The sequence below is a fragment of the Ranitomeya imitator genome, chromosome 2, assembly GCF_032444005.1.
Source record: "Ranitomeya imitator isolate aRanImi1 chromosome 2, aRanImi1.pri, whole genome shotgun sequence".
NCBI classification, from domain to species: Eukaryota; Metazoa; Chordata; class Amphibia; order Anura; family Dendrobatidae; genus Ranitomeya; species Ranitomeya imitator.
In genome coordinates, this window is record NC_091283.1 from 765,559,648 (window position 1) to 765,578,995 (window position 19,348).

The window sequence follows — 19,348 nt, forward strand, 5'->3', positions numbered from 1 at the left end:
ACCGCTCATTACAGTAATTATTATGCGGCTCCACCCCTATGGGAGGTGGAGCCGCATATTCATTACTGTAATGAGCGGTACCATGTGACCGCTCAGTACAGGAAGAACTTGAAGCTGGGGCTCCGGGAAGCCAGGGACGTGCAGGGACCGTGCCAGGAGTAGGTGAGTATAATTAGACAGCTGCTGCTCCCCCTCCCCTGCCGACCCTTGGGTATGATTCGAGTATAAGCCAAGAGGGGGACTTTCAGCCCAAAAAAAAGTGGTCTGCAAATCTCGGCTTATACTCGAGTATATACAATAAATGTAATTTTTTTTTAAACATTCCAAAAATTCCTGTGAAACACCTGAAGGGTTAATAAACTTCTTGAATGTGGTTTTGAGTACCTTGAGATGTGCAGCTTTTAGAATGGTGTCACACTTGGTTATTTTCTATCATATAGACCCCTCAAAATTACTTCAAATATGATGTGGACCCTAAAAAAAAATGGTGTTGTAAAAAATGAGAAATTGCTGGTCAACTTTTAACCCTTATAACTCCCTAACAAAAAAAAAGAATTTTGGTTCCATAATTGTGCTGATGTAAAGTAGAAATGTGGGAAATGTTACTTATTAAGTACTTTGTGTGACATATCTCTGTGATTTAAGGGCATAAAAATTAAAAGTTGGACAATTGCAAAATTTTCAAAATTTTCGTCAAATTTCAGTTTTTTTTTTCACAAATAAACACAGGTAATATCAAAGAAATTTTACCACTCTCATGAAGTACAATATGTCACGAGAAAACAATGTCAGAATCATCAGGATCTGTTGAAGCATTTTTAGAGTTATAAAAGAAAAAGCTTTAACAAGGCCAGAATAAGAATTCAAAGGTACAAATTTTATTGATTGTTACATATCTAATATATAATTGCCTAGAATACTACTTCCTGCAATTTGTGCCAACTTCCTGTCCGGAGCTAATGTCCGGAGCTAATGTCCGGAGCTAATGTCCGGAGCTAATGTCCGGAGATAAGTGACGTCAACAGTGTCCAGTGTCTGATTGGTTGCCGCCTGCTGCGAGTGACCAATCAGAAACGTGCCGTACTGTGACACACTCCGCCCGCCATTTTGGTGTGATTTTTGAATTTTTACCTCACAGCAAGTTTCTACTGCGTGGAGGCGGGCCCAGTGACGTTGCTCTTCAAGCTCCTGCCGAATTTCGTCAAAAAAATGATAATACCATTTACCAAAACTATATATATTTAGTTGTGAAGTGGTTCAGTGACATTTTCACACCAATTTTGAACTTTTGTTTGGTGTTTTCTCCATATACTGCCTATTATTTTTGTTCTTTCTTACTATTATTTATTAATTGTATTATTCTTACATTTGAATAAATAAAGTATATATGGATTCTAGACTCCCGATTCTTTAGAATCGGGCTGCCATCTAGTCTAAAATATATAATTGCCTAGAATACTACTTCCTGCAATTTGTGCCAACTTCCGTGGCTTTGTCCGGAGCTAATGTCCGGAGCTAATGTCCGGAGCTAATGTCCGGAGCTAATGTCCGGAGATTAATTGCCTAGAATACTACTTCCTGCAATTTGTGCCAACTTCCGTGGCTTTGTCCGGAGCTAATGTCCGGAGCTAATGTCCGGAGCTAATGTGCGGAGATAATGTCCGGAGTTAATGTCCGGAGCTAATGTCCGGAGCTAATGTCCGGAGATAAGTGACGTCAACAGTGTCCAGTGTCTGATTGGTTGCCGCCTGCTGCGAGCGACCAATCAGAAACGTGCCGTACTGTGACACACTCCGCCCGCCATTTTGGTGTGATTTTTGAATTTTTACCTCACAGCAAGTTTCTACTGCGTGGAGGCGGGCCCAGTGACGTTGCTCTTCAAGCTCCTGCCGAATTTCGTCAAAAAAATGATAATACCATTTACCAAAACTATATATATTTAGTTGTGAAGTGGTTCAGTGACATTTTCACACCAATTTTGAACTTTTGTTTGGTGTTTTCTCCATATACTGCCTATTATTTTTGTTCTTTCTTACTATTATTTATTAATTGTATTATTCTTACATTTGAATAAATAAAGTATATATGGATTCTAGACTCCCGATTCTTTAGAATCGGGCTGCCATCTAGTATAAAATAATCATAAAAAGTCAGACACAATACAACGGGTATCAGGTAAGAGAAGTGGGTACACCCAAACACGTTTATATTGGTAAAAACATCTGGTAAACCTCCCAATCACAGAGTCTTTAGTATGGCTAATGTCTCAGAGTGCAAAGATTAATGTGTACACAGGTAGTTAAAATGTGAAAGATTAGTCAAGTATAAGCTTTATTATGTAACCACCATAAGATTAGAAAAAATACATTTGCACTCCAGGCAATTAGACCAATACCAAGAAAGTATCAAGGGATGCCTAATAGCGCCAACAGCATAATAAGGTGCCCTAAAATATTGTAGCACAATGCTAAGTAATACATATAATACACCACTAAACTGACTGAATATTACAACATAGTTAAAGACCCAGACTGTAACTCATCCATATTTCATAAAGGAGGTATAGTTACCTAGGAATGACCCACCACACCCGACGCGCGTTTCGCTTGGAAATGCTTCGTCCAGGAGTCCAACCACAACACATGCAGGGATAGCCTAACAACTGCAAGACATGCAGCCACGAGGACACGAAAATATTATTTGAGCATGCCAAAGACACTCGGTTAGCACCTGAGCATGCTCGAATAACGTCTTATCCCAGCACGTTCACTCATCTTTATTTGATAGTAATTAGAGGTGCAAATCATTGTCCTAGTAACATACACAGAATGATAACAGTCCCTTTTTGTTAATTTGATTGTTGGCTGTTATCAATAAAAATTGTAATATCAGAATTGCAAATTTTGCCATAATTTTCATTATAAATTTCCGCGTTTAGTCATTCAAACCCATTGAACGCTATTGATATTTACTCAATGCTGATTTCTGATCCGTGCATTTTTAAAAAAAATATTTTTACATCAGTGATAAAAATGGAATAAATGTGAATGGCTACCCTGCCCAGCTCTGTGTGATGATGGGAGTGCTGCTATTTTGATGAAGGTTGCATTACCTAGGCCAAACATCTGCTGCTGTTAATCACGGCTCTGTTGGAGAAGGAAGAGGACTGAGTCCCCAGGAGCTCTGCCCTTTCCTATACGACCACCGCAGCTGTTGTGTACTCTAATCTACAGTGCAAATCACATTGGGCTAAATATAATCGGCAGGGTCATTTTACACAGCCCAGTATAAAGTCTGTCTTTATTAAAATGAAAAAAAAAAAGACCAGTTATATTTTTGTTGATAATCACATTAACTAATATTACTAATTAGTAGAAAATGCATCTCCTGGGTAACATGTTTGCTACCTGCACTAACAGAGCTCATTTATTGCACAGTCTGCCAGGGACGTGCTCCAAACATATTACTGGGTATTTATAAGTACTGCGAGTATCACTTAACAAGTCTACAGGACCAGAAACTTATCATCATATTGGTTAAATGTTTATTATATTTTCTCCTAAGGGTACGATATTGTAATAAAGTCACACATATATTTTTTTCCATATTTACCTAGAAATCTGTGTGAGTGTCCAGCCCTGGCTGTCTCTTCTCAATAGATATTGTCCAAGGGAAAAAGTAGATGAAATGAAACAATCCTGATGGAACACAGGCGCTTATCCAGGAGGGCAAGATGCGTTATCCTGAAATTTCAGGAAAATGATTGTATGTAGCTGAGTCAACCTGTCACCACTGAAGAAGCAGCATTTGTCAGTGGCAGGTCCTGTGTTATTTTGGGCACTCTGCACCATGTGCCTGCAAAGCAATTCACCTCATTGGACAGGAAGACGATAGGCGAGTGCCCGTCATTCCTGCAATGTTTTAGTGTAGAAATACGCTGTCTGCCTACCTCATTTCCTAAACACTCGCCTCCCCAAATACTAATTAATGACTTCCACTATGATTATTATCTAGTCGAGATGAGAGAATTTATTGTTTTAAAATTTAGTAATAACCAAAATCTGTAAGAAACAGTTACACTATATAATCAAAAGGAGTGGGGCACATCTTAGTTAATGAGTTCAGGTTTTTCATAACGTCCCACTGCCCCCAGTGTACAGATCCAGCCCCTTGCCGTGCCGTCTGCCTTTACTAACATTGGTGAAAGATTGGGTCGTCCTAAACATCTCCCTCATACCAGCATGCTCCTTTAATATTAGTGACGGGTGTAACAAGTCAGTTTAAGAAAATTCTTCCCTCCTAAATATTCTATGATCATCTTTGGGCGGTACGATTGAAAAATGAAAGTGTTTAGGAACATCAGAATTCAGACAAGAAGTGGAGACAGGAAAAATTTACAGCGTAAGGTCACAGTGACCGGCACCATGTTGGTGGAGACAATTTGTTTGTTTTTCCTCTAACAAAACGACGCAGGTGGCGCCTGCGTAAGTAGTATCTATCAGATTGCCGATAGATGCTACTGTGCAGGCCGAGCCATTTTTAGAGAGAATTTTTTTTCTGAATACATGTATATCACCAAATAAAACAATTACCATATTTTTTCGGGCTATAAGACGCACCGGACCATAAGACACACCTAGGTTTTAGAGGAGGAAATTAGGGGAAAAAAATTGAAGCAAAAAAATGGTCTATTCTGTACTGTAATATCCCCTATCCTGGTATACATGGTCCCCTCATCCCCATTCTGATACACATGGGCCTTCATCCCTATCCTGGTATGTATGGCCCCCTCATCCCTATCCTGGTGTGCATGGCCGAAACTTTATCCGGGTATGATTGGCACCATCCCGGTCCTGGTATGCACGACCCCATCCCAGTCCTGGTATGATTGGCCCCATCATGATCCTGGTTCGATTGGTCCCATCCTTATTCTGGTATAATTGTCTCCATCCCAGTCCTGGTTTGATTGGTCCCCTCCTTATTCTGTCATAATTGTCCCCATCCCGTTCCTGGTATGATTGGCCCCATCCCTTTTCTGGTATAAATGGCCCAATCCTGCTCCTGGTATGATTGGTCCTATCCTTTTTCTTTTATAATTGGCCCCATCCCTGGGGCCAATTTATAATTCAACCCAAAGTTTTGGGCTGAAAGTGCCCCTCTTGGCTTATACTCGAGTCACGGTCGGCGGTGGGGTCGGCAGGTGAGGGGGAGAGAGGTCTGAGGCATACTTACCTGCTCCCGGTGCTCCTGGCGCTCTCCCTGCCCGTCCCACGGTCTTCGGTGCTGCAGCTCTTCCCCTGTTCAGCGGTCACGTGGGACCGCTCATTAAACTTATGAATATGGACTCCACTCCCATAGGGGTGGAGCCGCATATTCATTCCTCTAATGAATGGTGCCAGTGACCACTGACAGAGGAAGAGGCTGTGGCACCCGAAGACCAGCTGTCCGGGAGAAGGAGCGGGATGCCGGGAGCAGGTAAGTATTAAATATTCATCTGTCCACATTCCACCTGCCGGGCGCCGCTCCGTCTTCCCGTCCTCTTGCTCTGACTGTGCAGGTCAGAGGGTGCGATGACGTATAGTGTGCGCGCCGCCCTCTGCCTGATCAGTCAGTGTGGAGAGACGCCGAGACGGGACGCTGAGGAGCTGCAAGCAAGAGAGGTGAGTATGGCATTTTTTTTTTTATTGCAGCAGCCGCAGCATTATACAGTTAAGTCCATATATATTTGGACAGAGACAACATTTTTCTAATTTTGGTTATAGACATTACAACAATGAATTTTAAACAAAACAATTCAGATACAGTTGAAGTTCAGACTTTCAGCTTTCATTTGAGGGTATCCACATTAAAATTGGATGAAGGGTTTAGGAGTTTCAGCTCCTTAACATGTGCCACCCCATTTTTAAAGGGACCAAAAGTAATTGGACAGATTAAATAATTGGAAATAAAATGTTTATTTCTAGTACTTGGTTGAAAACCCTTTATTGGCAATGACTGCCTGAAGTCTTGAACTTATGGACATCACCAGACGCTGTGTTTCCTCCTTTTTGATGGTCTGCCAGGCCTTCACTACGGTGGTTTTCGGTTGCTGTTTGTTTGCGGGCCTTTCTGTCTGAAATTTAGTCTTTAACAAGTGAAATTGGGTTGAGATCAGGTGACTGACTTGGCCATTCAAGAATATCCACTTCTTTGCTTTAATAAACTCCTGGGTTGCTTTGGCTTTATGTTTTGGGTCATTGTCCATCTGTAGTATGAAATGATGACCAATCAGTTTGGCTGCATTTGGCCGGATCTGAGCACACAGTATGGCTCCGAATACCTCAGAATTCATTTGTCTGCTTCTGTCCTGTTTCACATCATCAATAAACACTAGTGACCCAGTGCCACTGGCAGCCATGCATGCCCAAGCCATCACACTGCCTCCGCCATGTTTTACAGATGATGTGGTATGCTTTGGATCATGAGCTGTACCACGCCTTCGCCATACTTTTCTCTTTCCATCATTCTGGTAGAAGTTGATCTTGGTTTCATCTGTCCAAAGAATGTTCTTCCAGAACTGTGCTGGCTTTTTTAGATGTTTTTTAGCAAAGTCCAGTCTAGCCTTTTCATTCTTGATGCTTATGAGTGGCTTGCACCGTGCAGTGAACCCTCTGTATTTACTTTCATGTAGTCTTCTCTTTATGGTAGATTTGGATATTGATACGCCGACCTCCTGGAGAGTGTTGGTCACTTGGTTGGCTGTTGTGAAGGGGTTTCTCTTCACTATGGAGATTATTCATCCACCACTGTTGTCTTCTGTGGGCGCCCAGGTCTTTTTGCATTGATGAGTTCACCAGTGCTTGCTTTCTTTCTCAGGATGTACCAAACTGTAGATTTTGCCACTCCTAATATTTTAGTAATTTCTCAGATGGGTTTTTTCTGTTTTCGCAGCTTAAGGATGGCGTGTTTCACCTGCATGGAGAGCTCCTTTGACCGCATGTTTACTTCACAGCAAAACCTTCCAAATGCAGCACCACACCTCAAATCAACTCCAGGCCTTTTATCTGCTTAATTGAGAATGACATAATGCAGGAATTGCCCACACCTGTCCATGAAATAGCCGTGGAGTCAATTGTCCAATTATTTTTGGTCCCTTTAAAAACAGGATGGCACATGTTAAGGAGCTGAAACTCCTAAACCCTTCATCCAATTTTAACGTGGATACCCTCAAATGAAAGCTGAAAGTCTGAACTTCAACTGCATCTGAATTGTTTTGTTTAAAATTCATTGTGGTAATGTCTATAACCAAAATTAGAAAAATGTTGTCTCTGTCCAAATATATATGGACTTAACTGTATATACCGGTATGTAACCAAGAAGAGAGAACATATGCGGCACTCACCCCAGGGTAGCAGTGAAAATCGTGAACTTTATTGGAGAAGATATGTGAAGTACATCCGTCAGGACATCAGGTATATAGGAGGGTGCGGTATTGGAGTACGGACGACGGTCGTTTCGCACACTAAGTGCTTTGACGGGTCCAGATGGTAGATTACAACACGTCATTTCCTTTTAAGGGATCTCTGACGTGTATGCATAATAAGAAATGTGAACAACATAGTGAATAATACATGACTGTGACATATAATAAAGTAATCTACATACAAACATACAATTCGAAAGGATTCCTCATTTATGCGATCTATCCAAACATAATATCATACAATATTACCGTATATACTCGAGTATAAGCCGACCCGAGTATAAGCCGACCCCCCTAATTTTGCCACAAAAAACTGGGAAAACTTATTGACTCGAGTATAAGCCTAGGGTAGAAAATGCAGCATTTACCGGTGAATTTCAAAAATAAAAATAGATGCTCCATACCGTTCATTATTGCCCCATAGATGCTCCATATACAACTGTGCTATATAGAATGCTCTGCACCGTTGATTATGGCCCCATAGATGCTCCTTATAATGCTGTGCCATATATGCTCTGCACCTTTGATTATGGCCCCATAGGTGCTCCTTATAATGCTGTGCCACATATATGCTCTGCACCTTTATGGCCCCATAGGTGCTCCTTATAATGCTGTGCCCCATTTATGCTCTGCACCTTTATGGCCCCATAGGTGCTCCTTATAATGCTGTGCCCCATATATGCTCTGCACCTTTATGGCCCCAAAGGTGCTCCTTATAATGCTGTGCCCCTTATATGCTCTGCACCTTTATGGCCCCATAGGTGCTCCTTAGAATGCTGCTGGTGCTGCCATAAAAAAATTAAAAAAAAATCACATACTCACCTCTCTTCTCAGGACGCCGGCGCTTTCAATAATTACCTGCTCCTCTGCGGCTCCGTCTCCAGCACTGACGCTCAGCAGAGGGCGCGCACTGACTACGTCACAGCGCCCTCTACCCTGAGCGTCACTGCTAGAGGACGCTGCAGACGGAGCCGGAGCGAGGAGCAGATAATTATAGCGCTGCGCTCCCCTTACCTGCTGCGGCGCGGTCCCTGCAGTCCCTGGCTTCTCCGGCGCTGCAGCTTCTTCCTGTAATTGAGCGGTCACATGGCACCGATCATTTACAGCAATGAATATGCGGCTCCTCCCCTATGGGGGTGGAGCTGCCTATTCATTTCTGTAATGAGCGGTGCCATGTGACCGCTCAGTGCAGGAAGAATCTGCAGCGCCGGAGAAGCCAGGGACTGCAGGGACCGCGCTGGGAGCAGGTAAGTATGATTACACAGCCCCCGCTCCCCCTCACCTGCTGACACCCGGGTATATGACTCGAGTATAAGCCGAGAGGGGGACTTTCAGCCCAAAAAAATGGGCTGAAAATCTCGGCTTATACTCGAGTATATACGGTATTTTACTTACAATATTATTTTACGAATAATCAAAATACATTACTACTGTAACCTCTTTAATATCCTATAAAAATACGGACGGATTATATATACTGGTAGCACAGTTTTATATGGCACATCTATGGGGCAATAATGAACGGTGCAGAGCACTATATGGCAGAGCTTTCTATGGCACATCTATGGGGCAATAATGAACGGTGCAGAGCACTATATGGCAGAGGTTTCTATGGCACATCTATGGGACCATAATGAACGGTGCAGAGCACTATATGGCAGAGCTTTCTATGGCACATCTATGGGGCAATAATGAACGGTGCAGAGCACTATATGGCACAGCTATGGGGCAATAATGAACGGTGCAGAGCACTATATGGCAGAGCTTTCTATGGCACATCTATGGGGCAATAATGCACGTTGCAGAGCACTATATGGCACAGCTTTATATGGAGCATCTATCGGGCAATAATGAACAATATGGAGCATTATATGTGGCACAGCTTTATATGGAGCATCTATGGGGCAATAATGAACGGTATGCAGCATTATATATGGCACAGCTTTATATGGAGCATCTTATGGGGCAATAATGAATGGTATGGAGCATCTATTTTTATTTTTGAAATTCACCGGTAGCTGCTGCATTTCCTACCCTAGGCTTATACTCGAGTCAATAAGTTTTCCCAGTTTTTTGTGGCAAAATTAGGGGGGTCAGCTTATACTCGGGTCGGCTTATACTCGAGTATATACGGTATGTGGTATTTCCTGACAAAGGGGACATAGGAACCCGAAAAAATGCATTGAATAAACCACTCTGAATTCTTGACATTTTCCTGGAATTTATCCTTAAGGCAGCGCGGAGTTACCCTCAAGGTCATCCTCCGTTAGACCCTGTTCCTTGCATTGCTCCCAGTCATGTTTTTGGAAAAATAGTTTCCACTTGAGATTACGCCCAAGTAGATTAATATCCTATACCCCGTTAAAACAATTGAAGGAATTTGTTGGGACAGAGTTGAGCCCCTTTTGTAAAACTGCATATTCCTCTCTTGAAAACTCCTGTGGGGTCAAATTAATTATCTGACCCTGTGTTATTAGGGCCTTTTCCTCAAATCGTATGTCGCTGATAGTTTCCTGTCTAAAAAAGATGATGAAGGTGAGGAGAAAAACCTTTGTGATGAAGATGCTACCACAGGGGTAGTGGCTGAGGTTCCCTTTGTATCTCTCTCTCTTCCCCTCCCTTTTTGTCTGTAATGGTTTCTGGATGCACGACATCCATTGTTAGAAACCTTATCACGATATGTGATGGGACCCTGTTCAGACCGTTCAGTATCTGATGTATCGATATCAGACGAGGATATTTCTACAGTATTTTGGGTTTGATAATCATATGCCCTATTCTCTTTAAATTCACTCAAATCCCTTGTAAACTGGGAATGTTTCCTCTCCTTTAGTCTGCTCTGAAACTTCTCTACCGATGTTTGTAGGAAGTTTTCCCGTCTGGTATAGTCATGGTCTGATTTTAATTTATGCCCCTATTCAATCAGTTGATTTAATTTTTTGCTGGACTCTTCAAACAGTCTTTTCTCCTCTGTGAGCAAAATTTGCATAAAGCGGACAGATGAGTCTATTGACTCCTTGGTCCAGGCTGCCAACACAGCAGAATTTGCGGTACGGGGAGAGGGGGAAATTGCAACACGGAGGTCCCTTGGCACTATCTTATTCTTAATATAGTTTTCCAGCCCTTTAACCTCCCACCAGGCCTTGATGTTTTCCTTATAGCATAAGTAAATATCCTTAAATAGGGTTTTCAAAGATGGATTCTCTGCGCTTTCAAGAGGAGTCCCACTAGTTGAAAAGACTATGTTTGCATCCTGTGCCCATGATTCAGTATTGATGGGGCCTGACAGAAAACTCGCCTTTCCAGTATTGAAGCAAGTACAAAAATTATAAGGTCAAGGGAGAAAAAAATCAAATGTGTAACATATAATCCCTTAAAAAATAATGAACTTTTAATGAAAATTGGTTAAAAATACCTTCCCAATGCAGACATAACAATAAATATAATGATATTATTAAAATATAGGTCTTACAAAAATAACCTGCCTACACTTGCCTGCTATCCCTTCCTAGCAGTGGAGGTTGGCACCCTATTAAATACGATTGTTTGGCGCCCCCACTCCGCTAGAGCGCAGGGTGAACTCCCTGAAATAGGAAGTCCTATGACGTTCATCTAAGCAGCACAGGTGATGGTTTGCGTTCCAGGCTCGAACGCTCAGCGTATTCTCCGGTATCCGTTCCTCTATCTATATATTGTTACGCTGTCCTTTGATCCTAACTAACTGTGCTGTCCGGGAATAGGCTCTGGTTAATGGACTAGTACAGCAGATTTGACAACAAGAGATAATATTAAGAGAACACCCGGTGCATCCTGGAAAAAAGGGTAACCATGATTGGTCCCCTGACTCCATTTTGGGGTATTTAAATCAGCCCTGTATAGGTCTTGACAGGTCTGTCTCTTCATCGTGACACCTCATATCCATGGAATAGTTGGTTCCATATTGCGCCTCCTGATGAACTGCATGAACGGGGAAACGCGTCGAGGCTGAAGCTACGTTTGGGTTAATACCCAGCTATTTTTTTTAAACTGCTTATCAATAACCACTAACTAGGTATTTATGTGTCTTTATGTGAACTATTGTGGTTAATTGATTTTGTTTGAACCATGCTGTCTAATCACCTGTGTGGCCCCTCTGATGGTGTTTGCAAGTCCTGTTAAACTGTGAAGGAACTATTATCTTTAATCACCATGGTTCTTATAGGATTTATTAGTTCAAATCAATCATATTGACGTTGTGTGGAAGTCCTATTTAAATGTTAAAAACCATACATCTAATTTATATGGTCTCAACAGGACATGTTTGCTAGTCTAACCTGACTATTGCAGGGAGACTATTATTTTGTCTCTATTATATGAGGGTGCAAAACACTCAAAATAACCTGTTCTTTGTAAATTGATAAGCACTATCCCTTCATCTCTTTCTATTGCATAACAGTAATTATCAGGGCTAGTCAAGGACAGGCATCGCGAAGTGGGGGCGCCAAACAATCGTATTTAATAGGGTGCCAACCTCCACTGCTAGGAAGGGATAGCAGACAAGTGTAGGGAATTGGCAGGTTATTTTTGTGAGACCTATATTTTAATAATAATATCATTATATTTATTGTTATGTCTGCACTGGGAAGGTATTTTTAACCAATTTTCATTAAAAGTTCATTATTTTTTAAGGGATTATATGTTACACACAGGTTCCTAGTTCTCCATGGACGCATCTTGCAATGGATTTTATCACCGACCTGCCAGTCTCTGAGGGTTTTTCTGTTATCTGGGTTGTTGTAGACTGGTTTAGTAAGATGTGTCATGTGGTCCCATTCAATAAATTATCCTGCGCTAAGACATTTGCCAGGGCATTTGTGAAAGAGATTGTCAGACTCCATGGTGTTCCCACGGACATTGTCTCCAATAGGGGACCACAGTTTGTTCGTCGCTTTTGGTGTGCCTTTTGTGACAGACTTAAGGTTTATTTGTCATTTTCGTTGGGCTATCGTCCGCAGTCCAATGGACAGACCGAGAGGAAGAACCAAGACATTGAGCAGTTTTTGAGAAGTTTTGTAGCGGACAATCAGGAGATGTGGTCGGAATATCCACCATTAGCTGAGTTTGGTCTCAATAATCATACGTCTTCTTTGGCTGGGTGTTCTCCTTTCTTTTCTTTCGGTCCTTTTTCTAGGATTGGGGCAGCGGTGCCTGAGTAGGAGAGTTTTTCTGGAAATTTGGAAAGGGTTTGGACCAGTGTGCGCCATAATCTTAAACAGGCTAATAGGAGGTCTACGAAATATTTTGACAAAAGAAGGGAGGCAAATTTTGTTGTTGAGGACATGGTTTGGTTGTCCTCTAGAAATCTGCGTTTGAAGATCCGTTCTAAAAAGTTGGGGCCGAAGTTTGTAGGACCTTTCAAAGAGGTTCACATTGTCATCTCGGCAGCGGTGAGATTAGACATTCCTCGCCCTGGAAAATTAATTCAGTTTTTCATGTATCTTTGCTGAAGAAGGTTGACACGCCAGATAAGGTGGCTATGCTGTCTGCTCCTCCAATTGATGAGGACTGCGAGTTTGAGATTTCACGCATTCTTGATTCCAGGTGGTATAGAGGATGGTTACAGTATCTTGTGTCCTGGAAGGGTTTCGGTCCCGAGGACAATTCCTGGGTGAAAGCTGTGGACGTCTCAGCCTCAAGGTTAATTAAGGCTTTTCAGAGGAGATTTCCCAATAAGGCCGGCCTAGAGGATCCCCTCGTTAAAGGGGAGGTACTGTTAGAATCTGTTTAGTTTGTGACTATCCGCCATTTTCTTGTGGAGTTCTAGCTGCTGGTCTTTTTCCTCTGGTGCTGGGTTTGTCTTGGGTCAGGTGTTTGTATCACTCTTTATTAATCAGCACCTGCTACCCAGTCCTTGCTGGACAACAGTGTTAATCTGCTTGAGCTATAGCTTGGTGCTTTGCTTTGTGTTCTGTGTGTGTTATTTTTGCAGTGCTGGTACCTCTGATTCTGCTAGCCTTAGTTTCTGTTTTCTATTGGTTTCTGCTGCCTTCTCTTTGTTTTCTATTAGGGGGTGACCCGTTTTTGTACCCAGTCCTTAGTTCTTAAGGGAACTCTATAGGTCTTTGCTTGAGATTAACCTAGGATCGTCGGTGGGTCTGTTCGCAAGGAATGGGTCACCCACTCCATCGTAGGGTTTCAGCCTAGTCGTAGTGCAGGGTCAGTTTTCCCCTTCTACCTTAGTCCTGTGTTGCAGATCCGTAACATCTACGGGGCCAGAATGCGGTGTAAAAGCACCCTAAGTCTCGCAATCTGGTGGCCCTTACTGTTTTGATGGTGAAACCAGTGGTACATTCATTTCTCCAAGGTGTCCTTTGAGCCGTTTTTCAACATAACATCTGGCTACATGCTTCTGGTGCTATAGTGAGCAGTCTGCATGGGCTAACTGTGCTCACAGATTGAACAGTGCCCCTGTCATCAAAATGGCAGTTAATGAAAGTGCTAGTGACCAGACCAGTACCTTAGTATCCTCCAATCGAAAAACAGATTCCCTTTTTTCAGTGTTTTCTATGCATGGGGGCTGATGTTCAGGTTTGGTCACTAGCTCCTCATCAGTTGCCATTTAGAGGAGATGAGAACTGTGCAGTCTGTGAGGAAGGAGGCTCTAACAAGTACAGGAGGAGAACCTGTAATATTTATATATTAGTAAGTGCCACAAAATAATCCCCAACATGTGTCTTATAATAAAGATAATGTGGTCAACTAATTAACATTTCACAGTTTTAGTTTTAAGGTTAAAAAAAGACACAAGTCTATCAAGTTTAACTTACAATCTAACATATTACGGTAATTAGGATAAAATAAAACCCGCACAAGTTTGATGCTATTTGCCCCATATTGGGGGAAAACACCAATTACAGATATGACATTTAGACTAGTGTCCTGCATCAAAGTCCCACAGAATCTAGTACCAGTATAACCTATAATACTGCATTAATAAAAAAATGCAAACAGGCCCTTCTTGAACTTTTGGAGTGAAACAACCATTGCATCATCATGTGATAGAGAGTTCCATAATGTCACTGCTCTTAGGCTATGTGCCCAAGATCAGGAAATAGCAGCGTTTTCGCTGCCTCCAAAACACTGCGTTCTAACAACGCAATTAAATCTGCATACGTTCATTGAACTATGTGGATTTAAGGCATCTGGTGAATGGCTATGGGCGAGACTACTCGTCTCCGCTGCAGATAGTTGACATGCTGCGGCTCGTAAACCCCGCAACGCCGGTGAGTTTATGTAGCGTTAAATAGAAGCACAGTGGGCATGGTCATTGTTTCCTTGATCCAGATAACACTAAATAAATATTTGCCTGTTTTGAAAGTCTTCCCTTTGAGTCTACATAGAAGACAATGATTTAAAGTCAGTCAATGCAAAGATTTTCTGCAACAATCTGAACGTTTTTACCAAATAAAATTCTGGTTAATGGTTAAAGCATACTAATTGATCAAAAGAAGTAAAATATTGTAAAATCACATTATTTGCATGCATTTTACTTATTAATAGGCAGACCCTTGAATAGGAATTGCAATCCTCATCAATAGCCACTAAATCATGAATAGAGGTGCCTACACCTAGCCACAGCCGGAGTGGATATCAGCTTATTGGTGGTGGGCCGGGTGTAAGACCCTCACCAATCTCATATTGCTGACCTGTCCTAAACATAGATCATCAATATGGAAGTCCCAGACAGGGCCAGTGTCAGCACCTGGGCAAGTGCTTAGGCCCTGAGCAGGGGGGGTCCACTCGCCATCAGAGACACCGGCGTGCTATGGGGGTCCGGTCTCTGTGCCAGTGCCGGCACCTGCGTGTGGGCCCCCTGCTTGCTCAGGGCCCCGACACTTGAGATACTTACCTTTCTCCATTCTACCGCTGCGGTGCCTTCGCATGTGCTGACTGTGACGTTCAGGTCAGAGGAGTCTGGAGCAGAGCAGCGGCCGGCGATGAGAGGTATTTAATTTTTTTTATATTTGAAGCATTATATTTGGGGACCATCATACACTGGAGCATTACCGTATATATGGGTCCATCATACATGGAGCACCATATATGGGGACCATCATACACTGAAGCATCATATATGGGGCCCATTGTATGTGGAGCATTATATATGAGGCCTATTATACACTGAACCATCATATATGGGCCCGTCATACAATGGAGCATCATATATGAGGCCCATTATACACTGGAGCATCATATATCGGCCCATCATAAACTTGAGCATTATATATGGGGCCCATCATACACTGGAGCATCATATATAGGGCCCATTATACACTGGAGCATCATATATGGACCCATCATACACTGGAGCATCATATATGGGGCCCATCATACACTGGAGCATTATATATGGAGCACATCATACACTGGAGCATCATATATGGAGCACATCATACACTGGAGCATCATATATGGGGCCCATTATATATGGAGTATTTTATGGGCCCATCATACACTGGAGCAACATATATGGGGCCTATTATATATGGATCATTATATGAGGCTCATCAAGGAGCATCATATGAGGCCCTTATATATGGAGCATCATATGGGGCCAATTATATATGGAGCATTATATGGGGACTATTTTGTATGGAGCATTATATGCGGCCCATTCTGTATGGAGCAATATATGGGACCCATCATATACTGTATGGATCAATATATAGGGCTCATTACACTCTATGGGGCCCATCCTATACTGTATGGAGCACTACATGGGGTCCATAATATATGGAGCAATATATGGGGCCCATCATATACTGGAGCATTATATGGGGCTCATTTTTCTTTATGGAGCATTATATGGGGCCTATTATAAACTATGGAGCAATATATAAGGCTCATTATGCTGTGCGGAGTGTGGTGCAGTGACCCCTGTTACAGGTAGGGGGCGCTGCATGGTCTTCCCAGGATACGCACGGAGGCATATTGAGGCCGTGAGAGTGCATGGCACTTGCACACATAAATATGATGGTGAGACAAAGTCCGGCATTGTTGTGAATGGCCGGTATGTGTGTCGCAGAGGAAGTTACTCTGCGCTGTCAGCTTAAAGCAATGTTGTTGTTCTGGGACCTGTAGTCCCACAAGTTTAGTTGTTGGTCTAATTATGAAGGGAGGCTGGCAGGGGTAGCTATGAGAGAGCGGCGGGTCGAACTAGCCACACACACTCCCATCTAGGGGAGTGGTTACAAGCATATAAAGTGACTGAGGTCTGATCACATGGTCTCTGAGTGTGGACCTGAATGGTTCATGTACTGAAGGTCCTGGACAGCCTGTGTTGGGAGTGCTATCTCCCTGAACAGCACATGGTGGGGCTTTGGACCTGGTGGCCTGGGGTGTTGGACGAATGTCCTAAATAGCAGCCGGACCGGACATATGCCTGTGTGTTGGACGTCCTGAATAGCGCACAGAGAGACCGTGGCCCTGGACGGTCTGTGTTGGAAGCTCCTATGAGTGGAGTCTTCCTGGAGCACCTGAGAGACCATGGACCTGGACGATTGTGTGCTGGACGTCAGGTGGGATGAACGTCCTGAATAATGCACTGTGTAAGGCCTCTGTGTTGGGAGGTCCTGGGAGTAGGACTGGATCCCTGAAGAGCACAGAGAGACCATGGTCCTGGACGGTCTGTCTTGGAAGCTCGTCTGAGTGGAGTCTTCCTGGAGCACCTGAGAGTCCGTGGACCTGGATGGTCTGTGTTGGGGAAGCTACCGTCCTTCGGTGGCTCTGGACTGATTGAGGTGTGCCTGCCAGGCAAGTCGGTGAATCCGTAAGTCAGCAGGAGGAGCAGGATCTCCCATAAGGTACCATAGACTGTTGGTGCTTATGATACTCTATGAATTGTGCGGTCACCCACGGCAACTGGTCAGATAAGGATCAGCGTGTTTTGGTGTCGCAAGCTAATGATGTAAAGCCTGATGTAAAGACTGTCCATCTGTTGCTGGTTTTGGAGGTTCATGCTGTAAGAAAATAAACTCACATAGACTGTTTAAGTGAAAAACCGTACCCGTGTGCATTTATCCCGTTGCCAAGTGTGTCCCCCAACACATGCGGTGAGTGCTGTCTTACAGGAGATACAGTAAATGTGTCACGCAGAGTGTGGGAAAGACTAAGTGGAACACGAAGGGATGAGGGGAAGCAAGCCCAGACGCTAGAGAAAGGGTGAGTGGAGACCCCTAGACAGATCTAATAACACCCTACCTGCCCTACCATCTCTAAATTGGTTCCTCACCAATCACCAAGCAGGAAGCCTAAGCCCGGTATCTCCCTAGAGCTGACCCCTGGATAGGGAGGGGTGTGATGTGTACTGGTCAGTCCCCACTGTAAAATAAAGACAAAAAGGTAGACAGACAAAGGGAAAGAACATAGCTTGAGCAGACTTAGAGAGGTAACATCAAACATACTCAAACAGCTCCAGAGAGGAAGTTAGCCGATTGCTATAGCTCCAAGCCTTCACAAGGGAAACATCTGAATAGCACCGGCGACTCTCTGCAGCAGACTGTGGATGTATAAACACCCAGGTCCAGGTGTGTCAACTAGAGCCGAGGGAAATTGCTGCTGGGTCCAAGAGTCAGGATTAAGGAGGCGTCTGTAATGCCGAATATAGAGACCTTCTGCAGCCAGATGCAGAGCGACAGTCTCTTGCATCTGACACACCCGTGACAATATGGGGCCTATGACATACTGTATGGAGCAACATATGGGGCTCATTTTTCTGTATGGAGCAATATATGTGGCTTACTATACTGTATGGAGCATTATATGGGGTCCATTATTCTGTATGGAGCAATATATGGGGCTCATTATTCTGTATGGAGCAATATATAGGGCTCATTATTCTGTATGGAACAATATATGGGGCTGCTCATTATTCTGCATGGAGCACTATGTGGTGCCCATAATACTGTATGGAGAAATATATGGGGCTCATTATACTGTATGAAGCAATATGTGGTGCCCATAATACTGTATGGAGCAATATATGGGTCTCGCTATTCTGTATGGAGTACTATGTGGTGCCCATAATACTGTATTGAGCAATATATGGGGCTCATTATTCTGTATGGAACAATATATGTGGCTCATTATTCTGCATAAAGCAATATAAGGGGCTCATTATTCTATATGGAGCACTACGTGGTGCTCATAATTCTGTATGGAGGACTATACTGTTCGGTTTCTGACCTATTATTCATTCACACCTGATTGCCCTTAACTGGGGATATATTCACATGCAGGAGTCTGCTACAGACTCACTCTGCTGCAATTCATCTTTTAACTTCCATCTTTTAAATTACATCTTTTTAATTATGATTTTGAATTAGACTGAATTCTAGAATGCATTTGGCTACTTATCACTACTACAATATTATCATCATCTGCACCATCTAATCGAGCTGTTCTCCTCTTCCCACAGGTATGCAGTAACTTTTCCCCAGCTCTCCCTGGCTTCTGAATGTCTCTGTATATTGCATTGATTTTCCATGGTATGCAGTAACTTTTCCCCAGCTCTCCCTGGCTTCTGAATGTCTCTGTATATTGCATTGATTTTCCATGGTATGCAGTAACTTTTCCCCAGCTCTCCCTGGCTTCTGAATGTCTCTGTATATTGCATTGATTTTCCATGACTGAATTGGACTGGAATTGACTGGAAGGTAACAGAATACCAACCACTACAATGTTTCGATTTCTTTTCTCTTTCACCCCCATACTACTTTCCTTCTTACAATCTCCTGCAATCCCTCCACCTAGTAAGGAACTAGTAATTTCTTCCTCCATCCTCCCCAGCCATCTCACCTTCTCCTCAGAACTGTTCCTCCACATACAATCCTTTTTCTCCAGACACAC

General features: G+C 43.0%; 1 protein-coding gene across 2 annotated transcripts in view; it reads right to left on the reverse strand.

Moving 5' to 3' along the window:
- Positions 1-19,348, reverse strand: part of MYPN (myopalladin) — a 288,939-nt gene that overhangs the window by 172,934 nt on the left and 96,657 nt on the right. The window contains exon 1 of one of the 2 annotated variants that reach the window (XM_069753440.1): positions 3,613-3,815. The exons of the other annotated variant lie outside the window; for it this stretch is intronic. The gene's annotated coding sequence lies outside the window, so the exon portion shown is untranslated. Of the gene's footprint in view, positions 1-3,612; positions 3,816-19,348 lie in introns of those variants that run through there. 2 annotated transcript variants of the gene reach the window in all.